General features: G+C 41.6%; 1 protein-coding gene across 13 annotated transcripts in view; it reads right to left on the bottom strand.

The window, feature by feature from the left end:
* LOC105423912 (bromodomain adjacent to zinc finger domain protein 2B) overlaps window positions 1–19,342 on the bottom strand; it is a 151,512-nt gene that overhangs the window by 80,368 nt on the left and 51,802 nt on the right. For all 13 annotated transcript variants that reach the window (XM_089080259.1, XM_089080263.1, XM_089080264.1 and 10 more), the window contains exon 2: window positions 19,243–19,337. The gene's annotated coding sequence lies outside the window, so the exon portion shown is untranslated. The remainder of the gene's footprint in view (window positions 1–19,242; window positions 19,338–19,342) is intronic.

Genomic DNA, 19,342 nt, shown 5'->3' with positions numbered 1-19,342 from the left:
TATGATTGCGACCGGTTTTTATCGGGATAAGTAAAGCAAAATTTGCTTGTTGATAGAGTAAATTATTGCCGGTTAAGTGCAATTTAATTATAATGCAAACTGCATCGAGTATCGAGCACAAGCAGATTTGTAACGACGATCGATTTCTCCCTTTATACATATTGGTTCATCGCATTTATCCGTATTGCATCTCGGATCAAATTCCGCGGAGAAAAATTAATGATTAATAGTATATTCACGCGCAGAATTAAATTCAATTTTCATCAATATCCGCGGATGAATTACGTGAAACGCAAATAATTTTATTATCGGTAATACTTTATGTATTAAAAAAGGCTTTACACGATATTGACAAGAATAAAAAATTGAATCAAAGTCGAGTCTTTTCTTTAATTGTCCCTTTAATCCCCCCTCCCTCCCCACCCAAAAAAAAAAAAAAATAAATTCTCGAATTTTTCTCAAGCGCACAGAAGATCAGATTATATTTTTATCTCGTTATCTCGTTTTTTGACACACTTACGTGCCACGTCGACGTTTTATCGCGTTAAAATCGTCGAAATTCGATCACGGAGCCCCCGGAGCAGCGATGAGAAGGCCGCTAACGAGAGCCAGGAAATTCGTGGCAAGAAAATGAGCGAACGTAACGGCAAGAAAACAGGTTGGGAATATCGCACGGTCTGACAAGGGCTTTACGTGCGGCGCTGCTGATTACGGGCGCGATCGAGGCCCGGCGGTATCTGGCAGTGCGCGGCGCATCTCGTAATCGCGATGCACCGCCAGTTTTTGCGGCGCATCTAACGCGCGAGCGGAACGATGGCACGATTTCACGCGCATGCAAGAACGTACGTAGCTCCGACATACAGGGTGTTCCGGCAGATCTGAGAAACCTCGATCGACGTACAATAGGAGCGATAATCTTGGAATAAAAATATCATTAAAACGAAGATCAGTGTAAATAGCTTCTCGATTACGAAGGATTGCAAATAAACGGCCATGTACAGTTTAGGTTTGAGAGATGTAAATTGAGCGAGATGTGACGAAACAAAAAAGAAAAATCTTATTTGACGAGCTTTAATTTGCTATCTCTTTTTGTTCAAGCTTTGTTTTATGTGAGAAATGAAAACGATTATGCGATTTCTTTCGCGCGCGCGCGCGTGTGTGTGTGTGATCGACATCGAACTCATTGAAGATTTGCAAAATTCGCTGGATACGTTGTTGCAAGGCAATTTGTATAGATTGTGTACGTCGGGTTCTCTGGCGCGGCCGGAGTCGGCTTTCGAGTTTTCCACGCGGAAGCAAAGCATCCGATGCGAGAGACTCCTGCGCCACTCGGGGTATATTTTACGCCGAAACACACGATCGCATAAAAGTTTCGCGCCGCTGCTCGCCGCCTTACCGCTCGTATCCTGCAACGCTCATCTGCGGACGCCACTTTCAATTCTGATAACAGGAGAATGGTGAGCTTACATCCGATGCGAGCGAAATGCGATACTACTATCTCTATTTTTGTACACTGCGCGATATCGAACGTTGTTTCGAAAGTGCTACTTTCAGAGCGAGATACCTTAAAATTTATTAAAACGATTGAAAAGAATACGGGCAAATTAAAATTTATTATATATTTTTCATTCATATAGTTCATCGCGCGATACGCTTTTAAGAAAAATATGCACGGCACTGGCTTAATTCCGCGCAACAAACACGTATAATTGATTGTAATTAAATTTGGGAAATTAATCTAATTTTACAAATTAACAAAGAATCCTAAGTTTCATGTTTAAAATTATAAGAGAATGTAAAAGACGAATTATTTCAGTAGCATAGTATAACATTATTATTTCATTATTTATTTCAGTGGATTTTTATAGAGCTATATCATGTGGTGTAAGAAACATCGTATTGAAATATCACGTTATCTTTCACTAAAAATATGTATTGAATATTTCTAAAAAAAAGAATCAGATAAAAACATATCTCTTGAAAATATTTACTTCATATAATAAATATGATGGTTAAGATATATAGATGCGACATATAAATTGGAGAGAAGAATGTTATTAATGCATCAACATCGGTCTATCCACAAAGATGTAGTTTGTTCGACATTTTCCAGATATTTATTCGTTTCGAACGACTTACCGGGCGAAATAAGATTTTTATTGTTGCGGAATGATCCTTATAGGACGGACACACAATTTACAAGGACTCATCGTGTCGAGAGATGTTCGCGAAGCGTAACGAGAAGTCGTCGGAGCGAGTCGCCCTGTCTTCTTGTAAGAAAAAGAAGAAAGGAAAAGATGGAGATCCCGCCACTTCCGTCCAATCGTATCGTTACGAGTTCTTGCGTTCGCGGACGGTGAAACTTCTTGTTACTCAATCAGTATGCAAAGAGCATTTAATGAAGAAGCGCGCCGATTTTCGCGTCACGGTAAACAGACACCTCTCGAGTACACGGAAATTGATCTGCGTCGCAAAATTCGACGGTCGAGTTTCGACAATCAAAATCAATCGCGATGCGCGGGCATATTTTAACCCTTCGATCGAGGTCGACTCCCGATCCTCTGCGACATCCTCGACTCTAGCGTCCGCTAGAGATACTTGCATAATTGATTTTGCCGCGCCGAGTCATTACTTCCATTATTAAATGTTATCGTCAAAAGAGTGCCTGCGCGAGAAAAACGAAGGCGGCCGAAGAAGCCGCGCTCATTTATCGCGAGCTGCCGCATTTTAGATTTTATCGCCGTAATTACAGATCCTCCTTCGGCCGGTATTTACCGCGCTTTTTAGGGCCAGTAGTAAACGAGTAAATAAAAGTTTTACGGCCATATCTGGCGGCACCTGCACACACGCGGTGGACTCGCGGCGACGAAGAGCCGAAGATCGTACGTACGTGCGTGCGTGCGTGCGTGCGTGTGTGCATGTGTGTGTGTGTGTGCATACGTGCGTGCGTGCGTGCGTGCATGCGTGCGTGCGTGCATACCCACGATGATGCCTGTAACGCGTACGTGTCTCGCACTGCGAACGAATCGAATGGCGTAAAACTCGATTCCGTTACCTGCCTATCCTCTCTCTTTCTGATCCGCTCGCGGCTCTCCTCTCCTTCCCCCTCCCTTCTCCCCCGCTATATGTCCCACCTCTTCTCGCGGACACGCGGTAGATATGCGCAAACATACGCACGCATGCACGCACACAATGATATTATTGCAGAAATGCCGTCGTGCCACGATGACATTCGTTCGGCGTCATGGAAAACCCGATTCAACCACGAATTGTGAATTCATTCTGAATGATAAAGCTGAAATATAATATGTATGCGCTTCATTTTACTATCGAAACAGAGTACCTTCAAATTTAGCGATTTCGAATAAATTAAATCTCTGCAAAAAATCTGATAGTCTTTTTAACAGTGCGAGTGTGTGGGAATTATGTCTCAAAATTAGCAGCTCTAACTCAATTATTTGAAGATAATAAAATTTGTGTAGATTTAAATCATATATTCAAAATCTTCGATTATAATATTTTGTAACAAATATCGATATTTTCATTAAATATTAATAATACATACTGTTTATCATAAAATGATTATCGTTAAATCTTCAAATTGACAGTCACATCAATGTTGGAAACGTCATCATGATCCGAATGAGTCTTCGTCTGAGCTAATTATTTATCAAAATGATTACGTTGAAATAATGGCCCATTAGTTGAGCGCACAGTTTGCACTGAGCTTGATCTAATTTGCATAAGACATTGATGCACGCACACCACACATTTTGATACCAGCGAATGCGATCGCGTATATCGGATAGTTTGACAACCGCTGTAAGTTCATTATCCTCCTGTCACCGGTGATCTGACCGAGATAACAAAATTGTGTCGGGAATGTGACAGTCAAGCCTAATGATCGATTAACAGAACGGTTAACGGGGCGATTTAACGTTATTATTAAATATATACATATTCAATTTTTTTCATATTCAATTTTTTTTCGCAAGAAGAAAAAAAAGTTTTGCGCACCATTGAAATTTTATCGCGAATTTTCGCAACGATGACAAAAAAGATCTCTTTTTTCTCGATTACGCACAAGCAGATTAGACCTTAATAGACTACTTGTGTTTAATTTTTTGCTCGATTTGCAAGAACCCCGTAACGCAGAAATCGCTTTTCTGTGTGACGTCCGCTTTAACGAGCACTCTGATATGTAATTTCTCTGAAATGCTCTCACGTCACGGAAACTCGATCTCGATCGCAAGTCGCGACGATTTGCACGCCTCTACGAAGATAGCTGGATGCTGTATATGCCAAGCATGGTTACTTATTTCAGTCTGTTACACGTGCATTTACATTATAAAGCATAAAACAAAGCAAAACTGATGAGAGACGAGGCAGCGTTAGTGATTCTCAAACTTCGGTATTCAATAATATTCAGTAAAAAAAAGTATCACTCATATTAAATTCATCGCGTTTTCATTTTATTCGCAATATTTTCACTGAATTATTGAAGAATCGAAAAAATTATATCCGTAACAATGAAAGAAAATATATACTCTCGTACATACATTAAAAAGAAAGGAAGATATATAAATTTACATTAGCATATAAAATTTTAAAAAATTTTATATTCTCAAAGCTGAATAAATAAAAGTACAAAGAATAAATTGAAAATGAAGTTACAAAGTTTTAATCGCTATTCCACTTTCACTCGCTTTAATTTACTTTTCAAACTCAGCTGACGACTGTCTCTGATTTTTTTTTCTTGGAACGTGTCTTTATCCGATCGGATCTGTGCACTTCGGAATTAAAAATAAAAATAAAGACGCGACAGTTCCGCCCTTTTCGAAACGAAGGACGAATGTGATCGTTCGCTTTTTAGAACACGAGTTTCGCGTAACCGACGCGAGTTAGAGCCCGCCGTGCTCGAGCGCACGGAAACATCTCGTGTGCACTCGCGGTATCTATTACAAGTGTCGTACATGCGCATAATTCTTCTGAAACGCACTCGCGTCACGGAAACTCGGAATTAACCTGGATAACGGCGAGCAAATTCACGAGGCCGACACCAACGCCGACGTCGACGTCGACGCCGACGCCGACGCCGACGCCGACGCCGACGCCGCAGCCTGTCCAATCCGGATAATGAAACCGCGTATGTGCGGGATATCACGCACGGCTCTTCGATTATTACATCGGGCGAATTCCAAATTTCTCGTACATATCTCCCGTCCCGACGCATCGAAAACTCGCCTCCCCGGTATCTGGCATTCGCCCGAATGTATCGACCCGACCGCATCCGCTACGTGCATATACGTACATCGCGCCCCATCGCGAAATGATTGCACGGGGCAGCAGCCCTCATTGCGCGCTAAAATCATTGCGGTAAACGCGCGCGAGGCGCGACATTAAAATCGCACACGGGACATGCACAAACTGCAAACAAGGAGGCATCCCGTATTCCGCGAGTACGCCAGAAGCACTCATGCCATCGTACTTTGTCCGATCATTGTCGATGTCATTGGTTTCTTACGAATGCGCAACCTGTTTTTCCCTCGTTTTTCTTCTCGTCCGCATATCGGAAATTCTATCGAAAAACATGTTTTTTTTTTATCATCACCCGAAGCGCTAATACGAAACACATTTGACGTGGCCCCGCCAGTCTGCCGCCTTTCCTCTCGATACTGCGAAACTGAATGCGCATGAGAGAAATTTATTGGCATATAATATACACGGTATGTGTACGTTACGTAACTTGACGTATGTATTACCGATACGTATACGGGGTGTCCTGCCGCATTGTTGTTGCCCCCCAATCACGTTTGTGCGAAAGAACAAACGGCGAAGTGTCAAGGCGTTGACACCCGTTGTAAAAGAATATATTTAACATCAAATATGAAAAATTCTGATATGTTATTTCTGATATTAAGCTCCAAGAGTTTTTTCAAATTCGTTTTTCGATCGACATCAACTTTGAAAGGTCTGAGATATACGTCAGATTGTGAAAAGAAGGAAAAATAATCACCAAAGTCGGGAAAAACATGATCATGATACATGTAGAATTGTACTCTGAGACACTCTGTAGGTATTTACAATGGCTGCGCATTTTCGAACGGATGCGCAATATTCGGACGAGGTAAACGGACGGTGCGGCGATAAATTATGAAAGTGATTAGTTATGCTCGTCACAGATGCTACCTCGCGATAGGTAAAGAGCGGTCTCGTTTCTCTCGCTCGCACACAGGCGCAGTTCGATTTTCATGTAATTGTTGGAATCAATAGCGAATCACAACCGAGATTTCTCACTTATATAAACAGACAAAGGTGCGTTATGACGTACAAATATCATTTCGAAGTATCATTCGCTCTTTCCCAGACGTTTCTTTAATTCAAACAGTAGCGAACATTTCTCATGAATATTTCGTTATTGGCAAATTTATGGCGAACGGTTAAGCTTCCAGCTTGTTTGTCAAAGGATTATTCAAAGAATAATTCGAAACCATCTCTGAATTCATGTATTTATAAAGAAATAAAAAAAGTTTCTTAATAAATCCGTTACCATTCTGTGTCGACGGTTCATTTGTTTAAAGAAAAGACAAAAAAAAAAACTAATTTCCATTTTTAGACTTTGTTATAAAAGATAATAAATTTTAGGAAGAAATTTTAGAGTATTTATATAAATATATATGGCTTTTATAATCTTTTTAATGTTACTCTCGAAAGCTCTTGAGGATATAAATGTGTGTATCTGTCATCCACTGGCGATTTTTAGATAACCCGTATAAAGACATGGGATCAACGAGATTAAGTGCAATGCGCATTCGCTGCAAAAGAGAGGGGTGGGGAGAGGGAATCAACGTGCACCACACACGGAAACCGGCATAAATACCACGTGGCTTCGAGAACCCGGCACGCGGTAGACGGACTTTCCCGACGTGCCGCGCGTACGCGCGCGCGCGTGTGTGTGTATGTGTGCGCGCGCGCGCGCGCGTACATGTAGCACACGCACGGTATGCGTGCGCTAACGTTGAATCTACATATTGAATCTACTCGTGGCGCGTTTTCCGGGAGAATTATCTCAATTTATCTCATAGCGTTGCGTTATAATAGCATGATTTTCTATTGCAAACCCGACTCGCTTGACAGATTCTCGAGGACGATCGATTCGTCGGGGATTATTGTCGCGGCTCGAGTTCCCGCAATAGCTTTACGATGAGGTGAAATCATGATAATGCCTTTTCCTCGTACACGTTAAATCCGTCATTTCATAACGATGTTATATTAAACCGTATGCAATGCAAAACCCTAATGGACTCGCTCTAGCCTCACATAATGCGCCGCGGATAATTTTAATCATATTAAGCAAATAGAACTGAGTGACATTTGATAGGATTGTCGTAATAACGCAGGCTTATTTTGGTTTTCGTGTGCTTCCTATTTCCGCACCATCGTGTGCGCTCAATATAAATATTACTTCATCTCGCATAACGTGATCAAGCCAAGTGTATATTTGCTAAATACGGAATTCGTATCAATGAACTTATTCCGCAAATTTAGATTGCGGATGTGTTATTTTATTGCAAATGTTCGCAACTGAAGGAAGGTTTCGCATGAAGGAAGATTCGTACAAAGAAAATACGCGAGTGTCCGTAAACGGAATGCGTCATCGATGTTGTTTCTCCGAACGATAAGAAAAGATCATTGCGAAAACAAACGCGTGAGAGTTCTCGAACCTCGAGACGCGATCGTAAGATTCATGTGTTCGTTCGCAGCTTAGCTATCTACGTAGTTAAATCAACCTGCAATAAAATCGAACAATGCTGTCTTTCGTGTCCCATTTCCGCATTGTACATCGGCCTCTTCCATAATTCTTTTGCATCGTAACAATAATTTAAGCAAGATCGCAAATCTAAATCCTTACTAAGATTGTAAAGTAAGATTTTGCGATTTCAATCAAAACTAATGCGCTTACTTACAGCAGAAATGTGTTAAAAGCTAAAGTTTTCCTTAATAAAAACTCAAAGATCGTGTTATTTTTTTGATCAAAACGCCAACATTACCAAAGTGATCAAATAAATCAAGATCGCGCTACGCTTTGCCTTTTTCACGATTACTTCAAACGTTTCGTTGCGCCAATATCGCGAATTAAAAAAAAAAAACGATAAGCGTATGAAGGACAAGGATGTCGTTGTTGCAAGGCGGTGCAGTGGGTCGACGGTTGCATTCGACCGCGGTTGTCGCGAGTGTGGCGCGCGGTCGTTCTCGCTAAGCAGCTGCTCTCTTCGAAGGAATCGTAACGCGAGGAGAACCGGGAGAACGGCGGCAGATGTAAACGGGAGAAGCTTTTGCCTTTAATGGATTCACCCGGGGGCCAACGGGATCTTCAGGGTTGAAAATACCTCGGTGGTAACGAAGTTCGTAACGAGCGGCAACGGTACGTACACAGCTCGCGTGAGGCGAGACGAGGGAGGGGGAGAGGGGAGGGAGGGAGGAGGACTGACACTTCCTCCGCACCCCAATTTAAATTCCAATTGCAGTCGCGATCGGACTAAAATCAAGTACCACTTTGCCGGGATCCGGCGGGGAGTTTGCGGGAACTTCGCGGCCGCGTAAAATTCCCTCCCGTCCTGACCTCGCCGACCCGAATTGTGAAGAAAACACTTAAGGTAGGATTATAAAGAATGAAAAAAATAGACGAGTAAAATAAAGTGGAATGATATAGTAAAAGATATAGTTCTTTTCCAAAGTGCTAAAAAAATATATTTTACTAAACTTTATTAAAGAAGAATAAGTGATTAATTGAAATATGATTTACATTTTTATTTTTGACGATATTGTACTTCCTCAAAATTTGCTTGTTTTTATATTTTCCACAAGTTTTTCGAGAAACTTTTGCGCAAATACCGACTTAATGAGAAAATTGAACAAGTTTTAAGGTCGTACTTGTAATTATCGTTATCATTATGGAACATCCGTGTGGGAATCAGGGGCAATTACAAAATACAGCGATAACTTTTAGTTCGCCAGAAGTCGTTTTTAAGTGGGAAATTTTATTCGCAGGGATAGAGAATAGGGGTAGAGAATTCGCGGTTAGGATAAGCCTCTCTTAAATCTCGTTGACGGGATATCGTTTTAATCGTGACATTCAGGAGTACCATTTCAACGACTCATTTTTCGGAATGCTGATGTTAATATTCAACGATTCGGAAGATCGACTTCCTAGTTTTCAATCATGCAAAGTGTCAATTTAATTTGAAGCACTCGTAAAGATTTCTGTTTTTGTTATCGCTAATATGTCGAGTTAAAATATACACCGGTGACCGTAGCTAGAGAAGACACGTGGAAAGAGCTTTTTCACGTAGTTGGCGTAAAAAAGTAGAAAAAGTCGGTTGAAATCGGCACCGTGTTTCCTGTATTCCCGCTATTCGTAATATTCGCGCTATTCACCTCTCGCAACGTGCTCGCATTCGCTCCCGCTGATTATTCGAATATTCGAGGCACCCAAAGCGTTAAATATTTCCGGGCCGGGCTTGCTCGATACATAGGGTATTCTACCAAAAGTATTTTAATGACAGATTCTTTGACATATTTCAAGTGAATTCTTCGTTGAGAATTCTCAACGGAACTTTGTCATTTTCAACGTTAAATATCTCGACAAATGTCACATAGCATTTTTATTAAAGTTTACTCGAAATTAACTGCTAAAAGCTTCGACCGTTCCACTGAGAACTAATTTAGATTTTTATTTCATTTCAATAATTCATTATCCGTAAATATCTGTTTTAATTTTTCTAGAATTTTTTTTTATCAAAAATTAATTCGAAATTCGTCAAAGAATTTTCCGGCGTGTCACCCTGTATACAGCGCGCGTGATCGCGACGCGGCATCCAACGCAGCAGTCGATACGTCGGAAAACGCAAACGCACATTGCAAGAATAACACATAACATATCTACGCCCGTGTCGGCCTGCACTGCGTCACTGCATGCTATCCAATTTGAAATAACGAAGGCACGAAATTCTACGCTGCGTTCATTGCATTCCGATATACGCTTATATCCAAAAACACACGCTGCGTAACGCGGAGAGACCTTTGTGCGCACGAAAAATGTTTATTTGAAATTTAGTTGCAGTTGTAAACTAATCCTTCGTTTATTTTTGGATGATAATATAATGCTGGAGAACAATATAACAACTCGGTTAACTATAATTAGAGCTAATTGATAACCGATGGAATCAGCTCTCAAGAATTAACCCTTAATTTGCCTTTCCGGAAGGATATAGATAAAGGATAAAGTCTGTCTAAAGGATGTCTCTAAAATACGTTTGTAACATTTATTAAGGTTATCGAAGCTGAGAAGAATATCAGAAGATATAAGAATAAGAACGATTATCAGAGATTAACAGAGTTTGTTCTTCAAAATAGGATCGCCGCGAAAATTTTTTTCGATAATCAGTTTATTGAATAATCCGAGATCTTGGGACGCGTGAAACGAGAACTCATAAAAAAGGGAGCAAACGAAATTTCTCCTCGTTAGACCAATTAGAGATCAAAGAAAACGAGATTCCGGGCCCTGCGTGGTACCCGGGTGTGTCACCTGTATGTCGATCTGCGTCCAGTCTAATGGAACGTTTTCGCGAGCATGAGACGAGCGTGTAATAAACGCGTGAACGGTTTCTCGGTACCTCCTCTTCTTCCCTTACGTCTCGCCACTTTCATCTGCGTCCATCGCACACGTACGCGACACCATACACACACACACACACACACACGCGCGCGCGCGCGCGCACGTTTGCGCTGACACGTACCGCCGGTACGTTAAAAGACGCAGGGACGAGAAATCGCTTGCAACTGGATTCCACGAGCCGGCCGGCAGGCCACAAAACTTGGCCGAGATTCAAAAGAATCGCGTCCTCTTTCTTTCTCTCACTCGCTTCCTCGCTTCGCTTTTCCCCCTTTCCCCTTTGCTCTCACTCTCCCCCATCGCTCGCTTCCTTCTCCCATCGCTGCGTGTGGCTTTACGTTCTACGCATCGCCGAATTACGGTCTAGATGCCTTCACGACGGACGAAAAGAAAAGAAAAAAAAAAAAAAAAAAAAAAAAAGAAAAATGCATTTGTTAATACTTTCTCTGATATTTTAATAACCTAAGAGCATACGTTACCGTTCGATATTAATGGTGGTAATACTGGCCCTAATGTTTCAGAACATTTTACCCCAATGGCATATTTATATTTCTTCCGTCTAGGACACACCTGTTTTTTTTTTAATACAATTTTTCAATAAGTACACTTATTTTCTCTTTTACAATTTGCACCTCGAGCACTATTTAGATCCATGAATTTGTGTATAAATCGATGTAATTAACACTACGAATCACTCAGTTTTCCGTACAGAGTGATTGTCGGCGTAATTAGTCGCGCTCATTGCGCGGAACAGTAAGTGTACTTTGTATTTGATACAGAATCCTGCGCGAAAGTCGCCGTTCGTCACGGACGTATTTAATTCCTGGGAGTGAGCGCATTCGACACGTAACGTAGCGGAGTAAACGTGTCGGAACTATCGCGGCGGGTACACGTCAGCATCGTTGGGAAGTTATAAAACCCACGTATTCGAGACTGGCGGATCTAGAATCTTCGTGCACGATGCCGACGGCTATTAATGTGAAGAATTGATCCTTTTACATCTATCATGGTGTATACGTAGCATTTAATTAAAAACTTACGAAAACTTACACTTTCTTCGTTGCGATAGCAATACATAATTCATTTGGATCCCAGACGGAATATTCATCAGGTTCAAATAAATAATTTATAAAAATAATTTGTAAATAAGGCTAAAAAAAAAAAGAGAAAATATAAAAAAAGAAAAGGATTATACTCAACTTTTGCAGTTAAATATAGCCAAAGTTATGTATATATTTCATATCGCAATGAATAAAATTTAATGAGTATTTGTGAACTGTCAAAAGAAAAGAAAAAAAAGAAGAGAGAGAGAGAGAGAGAAGATTCAGATCTCCATTTCGTCAATGATCGTCATTCACAAATGCTATAAGGAGAGCTATATTGACGCGTTTTACTGATATATTTTGCCATTCTATCGATATATAAAATGCAATCCATTGCAATTAAGCAGTTTCACATGCCGTCATTAATAGAAAGTAAATTAAACGCCGTAATAAAGTGCGTTTGCTAAACATTACACCTATTTGCCCGTAGCGCACGATTTTTAATTAGGCTCTCGGTAAAGATAATGAAAATTTATGCGGCGCTCATGCTAAAAGCTAAAGGTTAACATCTTCACGCGTGCGATGGAAAAACGCGACGCGATAGGCTCCTGGTGAGACGAAACGCGGGCGTACGTGTCGTTTCCAGGTCGTTTAAAGCCCACGTATAAACGCGCTCCTCGGCTCAGCCCGGTTTGGCTTGGTTTGGCTTGGCTCAGCTTGATTCGGCTCGGCTTGGCACGGTCAAATCCAGAATTCGTCTACGCGCGTAGTCCCGGCCACACGGGCAGAAAATTATCCCTCGAAACCTCTCGATCGTTCTTTCTCCTCTTGTCCCCCCCCTCCCTCTCTCTCTCTCTCTATCTGCGCACCGGTATCCTCCCCCCTCCGCCTCTAACGTTCCTATCTGTCTCACGCTCTTCCTCTCGTTCTCTCTCCCACTCTGTCTCTCTCTCTCCCTCTTTCTGCCTCTTCCCCCTCGTCTCGCACACCGCGCGCTCCACGCTCTTTCTCGACCGTCGTCCGGGTTCCATCGTTTTCGCGTGTGTACGTGGGCAAGGCGCTCGATATTTCAGGCCGTCGCCCACGAGAAACGCAGTTCCTGGGGGCGTGTTCCGCCGTACTGCCATGAACGACGACGACGACGACGGCGGCGGCGGCGGCGGCGGCGGCGGCGGTGGCGGTTGCGGCGGTGGTGGCGGACTAAGCCCGGCGTTATCTCGCTGTCCGTTTACACCAAGAACGCAAGAGAAGAAACCGAGAGCTCTGGCATAATTTCCGGCGGAGACGCCGGCGCGAGCTCGGCGAACGGCTCGAACGCGCCTCTCTCGTTCGGCCACGTCCCCCCGCCGAGCGAGTCTCGACCCGGAATCGAGATCAGCGCGGTCGAGCACGGCGCGAGTAATCGAAATTTCGTTGCCCGTAAACTGGGATTGGAACCGACTGTAATTTCAACGAGTTCAATTCTCTGCGCTGCCAGACAGCGAAAAATGGATCGCTTTATGCCAATCGTCGCGCTTCCGCTATTGCGGAATAGAACGTGGAGATGATGTTTCTAGTGTCGATAGCATCGAAATCCCTTTTAAGCTGATCGAAATTATATCGGTATCTCGAATCCCGTTCCTAGATTTTCATTTACGCTAGAAAGTATCCCGGGTGAGTTTAAGACGATCTTCTAAAATCAATGGGATTAACGTTGCGTGAAGCATTTCAGCGGAAACGGCGTCCGAAAAAGGAATGCTAAATGGCGAAACGATGGAAGGAAAGAACGGATTTACATTTATTTCGTATAAATATGAAGCCCGTTGCTTGTTTCAGTTTCGTGCGGGCAAAATTAAGTGGTACATCCGAAAAACGAGTTTGACCACTCGACTGTTCTGTAAAATTGCGAGATAATTATCGTTTATGCAAATGAAAACGTTAGTTTCCGCAATATGCTCAAATAAAACTACACATACTTGATCATTGTCGAAATAAAAAGATGCAAAAATATCACTGACATAAATTTGTCGAGATTCAAAAAGCTTCAATTAATCGATTATTTTCGGATAAAATCCGATGCGCGAGCAAGTGAAATCGATACTCGAATTCGATACTCGATATTCATGAATTCGAGTTACTAATGTCATAATAGATAAACTACATTAATGCTGGATGCATGAATAGATAAGGTTTGTGATCGGGGTTGAGTACTCGGGTGCTTCGAGTAAATCGATGAAGTACTCCAACGAGATTAAGCGATTCAATACTCGCGCGATCGAGCGGAACTAACTGCTGTTATATGCATTTCGACAAGCATATTGTTAATACGATGTGATTTATCATCTTATTTATCGTCTTCAAAGATTCGAGGATTCTCACAGTCTTCAAACTTAATTCACAAATCTAAATCTTGCTCGAATTTTAATTTTTCTTGTAAAATGTTTCGAAGTCAAAGGTAGTTCTTTCTCACAATATATAATTCACAACAATAAAACAAATAGTAAAGGAGAACGTTAAAGATTAAAATGATAAAGAGCTTTTTTCATCTAAAAGCTACAAAAAGTATATTGACATATGAGAACAAAAGTAGCAATAGTACTTTATGTCTGCAGATGGTCGCAAAGGTTTAAAAATGTATATGTCATAAACGTGTGTCTAAAAGTGACAGCAAAAGTTTAGGTCAAACTTATAACAAATTTCATTCAGCATCAAGAATGGTACATGGAAAAGTCGACGAGCTTTCTATGTAGCATTATCGATCGCAGAAATATAAAACCTGCATAAAACCGTCAACTAATAGCAATCATAATATTATACGTATTTACTTTCGAGAGTTTCTAATGCGTCTCTCGTTCTTCCTCCAACTATAGTCGCTTTATTTTTCGCCAATTTCAAATAAAGATTAATTACAGAGATTAATTAAGAAAAGATTAATTAAGAAAATTGAAATAAATAAAAAAAAAAAAGATGGAAATACTTAAAAATCGGATAATTTCTTTTCACGGAATAATACCTTTTTATTAATACAATTAAGCTGCATCTAATGCACATTACGTTTTATCGAGAGACAAAAACAATTTTCCCCTGTAGAGAAAAGATCGATATTGTTGTTATTATTATTTCAATTCGCCACGTCTTTCTCGGTTACCGAGGCATATCCAATTTCACCGTTTTGAAACACGAGAGCGTAACTATCGAAGTCGATGCGCGAGTTACTCCCGATTGAGAAACTTGGAACTCAATTCGCCTTGTCATTATGAAGTACTTGTCCACCTCCGATGCGCAGGAGGAGTGCGAAGGGGGATTAACGCCGGAGAATGCATCGCCACGTGGTGGCACGTGGTAAATGCATTGTGGTGCACGGCGTGTCACCAATTAACCCTTTATAGCCGAAATTTCTGTACACGTTGTCCGGCCATAGGCGGACACAAGTATAAATTTCGCATGACCGCCAGCTGTGGAAATTTTCTTTATACTCGCACACTGTGTTTCGCGACAAAATGCGACGCTTTGCGGGATACCGCGGTACAGATAAATTCAGAGTTTCGCGATGAAACGATCATTGAGATACATGTATAAAAGGTTCTAAAGCGTAAATCTGCAAAAAATTTTTCTTTGTAAAAAATTAAAATCGTCACGGCGGGATGAAAATAAAACGCGGGGAACTTTGTGATATTTGTCACAGATATGTCATTAGTCAATAGTTTACAATGCACGGAATAATCAACGGCGTAAATAATCAGTTCACGGATCGTTCGAGCGATAAAAATAACTTTTCGATTAACGCTGAATTAAATCGCACGAAAGTGAGTTTTAGCGTTTCGTTACAAACGCGCGTATATATCGAAAAAGTTTAATATTTCTGTATTATATGTTTCAGTAACTGGCACGTGTTTCGACGGGTTTCGCGACCGTCGCAGTTGAAAGTTAATGTGATTCCGCTCTGAGACAGAACGTCCGTTTTTAATCGGCTCAACTTACTATTTCATTTTTCTCAATTACGGTGAAACGAGATATTTAATTACGACGAGAGAAAGACGTGTATTTTATTCTCCCACATTGCGTAAATTGTATCAGCGTTAAGTTAATTCTTTAGAATTCCGTTATAGGGAAAAACGCTGGAAGAAATGTCACGCGCGATCGGTATACTTGATCAATTTCTCTCGTCCGTAAAATTCAGATTCCCTTTCCTCCTGGCGAAATAATAGATTTACATTTTAATAGAATAAAACGAAATGTCTCTTTCTCTCTCTGAATACCTGATACCTACACCTCGCGACACGTCTCGTTCGCGCTTGCGTACGAGAGATCGTCGTGAGTCATCGGCTCGGCGTAACTACGAGCGGAGCGGCTCATTGCGGGTATTCCCAAAAGCAAATCCGAGTCGTCGATGATACATTTCGTTCGCGTCGCATCGGCGGGGGATACGCCGGTAATACGCGTGCGAGATGCAGGGATTTTAAAAACTATTCACCGGCGCGAGAAGTTCCGAGTGAGTGCGCTGACCGAACAAAGAGCAAGAACAATAAAATTTGCATAGATGTCGGATAAATAACGATGCAGAACGCGGGCTGTAAATCAACCATGTCCAGCGGCAGCAAAACGCTATATCGTCTATTATCGGGATATATCTATTCTCTCGCCCGTGCGCTGACACGACTCTAGTAACGACAAGAATTCTATCGTACCCCTTAAATTAATGGCGCGCCACGCGGCATTGCGTTGTGCGATATGCGTCTCAAGCGATCGCCGAAAGAACAAAGCTATCGATCTTGGAGTAATCAAGAGCGAGATAAGCGAAAGAACAACTAATATCGGCGCATTTATATCTCTTGTATCAATATTTACATAATGCGTGGCAATATACAGTATGATATATTGGTACAAAAAGTACACAAAGAATAAAAGCAAAATTTATCTTTCCTGTTTAAACTGCTGCCCCGGCAAATTTGCTTTAATATACAGAGAAAACAGAATATGTGCTTACTAAAGTTTAAATATAAAGAGTTACAGGGTGTAAACGCAAGAGAATTAAGCATATATGATAAGAGAGAGAGAGAGAGAGAGAGAGAGAGAAAGAGTAAAGACAAAAGTTCGACTTGTATCTGTTTTCTCTTTACACGAAAAGAAGCACCCGCGAAAAGAAGCAGCATCACTGCAGCAAAGTGAAGCCGGAGTTTACGTTATTTTCACAAATTTCCCTTGCGTTTCTCGCGATGAGAAAACGGCATACACCGCCATTCTTCGTAACCGTTTGCGCATTTCCATACGGGACCTCAAGACATCCTGGAACGGCATCGAGATTGAAGAACGAAAATGTGCGAGATCATCGCCGCCCACGTGAGAAAATTCGCGTCTCTGTTCACCTGGCGGAATAACGTTCGCACGTAGCTCGGATACGGCGACACACAACGCAACGGCGGCGGCGGCCTACATATCTCGTCGAGTGCGAGTTTTGTAATATGCGATTTGACGCGCCACACGGCGTAGCGGCAGAAAACGCCGGGCGAGCAGAAAGCGTGGGTGGCTTCGATCATCGTCGAGGAAACGTGCCGGCGTTGAGTCACTCCGACGACGACGAGTTCCCATAGCCCAGCCGCCAACGCCGCGCAAGGTGCCGTGCATGCGCAAGCCGCAATCAGCGGGCACGTAATCTACGTGTGCAGTAAGAGACAGAATTGTCCGTTGACGTCATCGTCGACGATTTATTCGATCCGCGCACGAAGTTCGACACGCCTGTCGCCGTGAGCTTATACAAAGTGTCTCCGGAGCGTACCGCGTGAATATTATCAGGGATCGCGAATCTAAAAGACGTGTCGTGGGATCACCGGTGGCATAATCAAAACGATAATCCCAGAGATTTGAACGACGGACTGTGTCTTGCTCAATATAATCAGGCGCGATGAGCCCATGCTCAAGAATTATATAAGTGACTACGGTACAAACTGCAAGCTTGAAAAATGTTTTATGCTCTCGAGAAGCTCTTATCGGAAGAAAGTTAAAATTTAAGCATTCACGATGCCGTTTCAGCGCGTATAAATTCTGTATAATTCCATCTTCGAATGAAACGTTAAATATATAAAAGTTTACCTCTGATGAGGAAATTTTTATTTCTTAAATCAAATGCAACTGTGCGAAAACGTCGCAACGACGATACACGCAAGTGCGATATAAAATATTCCGCCTCAAAATATATATAATGCTCTTTATGCGTTTATTTGAAGCATCAAGTTGTTCCAGTAAAGCTAAGCGATCTCTCGCGGTAGACAATAACATTATGTTTGTTTAGTAACATTTGCAAACGTCATCGGACGAACCGCGCTTTCGATACGCGCGTCAGACAGAATTTGACTATATCATCACAATGTGAATTTTACGTCACGTCGGATGCCACTCGTTTTATAGAAAACACTACAACGATACTCCAATATCCACGTTATCGGGCCGAAAACCGTTGTATTGATAACAAGCGAGCTTTACCGGATATTGCTCGACTGTGAATCCAAAAGATTTGAAATTGTCGCAATATGATCGAGATAAACTTAGCCCCCTTTAAACTAGAGCGTTCGTGTGTCGCGGATTTTCATAATCCCCATTAGCAGGAATAATCACGAGAGAAAGAGAAAGAGAAAGAGAAAGAGAGAGAGAGAGAGAGAGGGAGAGGGGAGGAGAGAATCAACGTTGCGACAAATTTTGCGCCATTAAAATTAAACACATGTATAAATGGTAAAATGTCGATCGGATTTATATAATTTAATTTTCTCATCATCGGTAGTCAGAAACAATTTGCAGTTTGAATTTTCCCCGATTTATGTCAGTTTAGTTTGCAGAAACTTAATATAAATAAAGCAGCCGGATATCGCCGCGCGGAAATATTAAGCACGCTAGAAACGCTATCAATTTTCGTTGCTTGCAGATCGTCACCGGAATAAAACAACGCTACGGCAACTATATATAGGTACGATTCGATTGAATACATCGTCGATTCGAAAGCCACTACCGATAACGTGTCCACCGTAGCCCCACCTTCAAAATCCACAAAATTCCGGAATCCGGTCCGCTACGCACAGGATAAAACGCAGAGAAGAACGAGGATAATAAAAAGCCCCTGGTTCCGCAACTCCGCGTAGCCACCGCACGAAAAAAATCGGCACGAAGATTTTACAACGCTCCAACTCCGCTCGCACACAGAGAAATATCGTATAAAGTAACGTCATATGACGATGTATAAATTTATACAGTAATGTCGTTTTATTTATTATTTATCTACACCGTTTAAAAACTCGTTTTTTTTTTTTTTTTTTTTTCTTAACGAATTACACTTCTGTAGTTTCCATATTTTAGCGGCACATTACACGATATTTTACTAATAACACGATAATAATCACATTTCGCATATTATTCATATCGTTTTCGATTTCACCGAAAGAATCGTATTTCATAATTCGCGTTATTTTATTTTTCTCGAATTACGCTCGATAAAGCGTATTTACGTTCATACATAAATAATTTATGAGATGCGGAATTATTTCACAGCACACATACCTATTTTCTATCTCGGGCCCCATGGCGATATATATCCATAGGTGCGACAAGATCGATGCCAATGCGCTGATCCCGTAATCGTTACTCGGCTTCACCTGCA

This window comes from Pogonomyrmex barbatus, unplaced genomic scaffold (genome assembly GCF_055798465.1).
Source record: "Pogonomyrmex barbatus isolate J1 unplaced genomic scaffold, ASM5579846v1 scaffold3, whole genome shotgun sequence".
NCBI lineage: Eukaryota > Metazoa > Arthropoda > Insecta > Hymenoptera > Formicidae > Pogonomyrmex > Pogonomyrmex barbatus.
The sequence above is the reverse complement of the archived record's forward strand: the minus strand, read 5'-3'. Positions and strand labels throughout refer to the sequence as shown.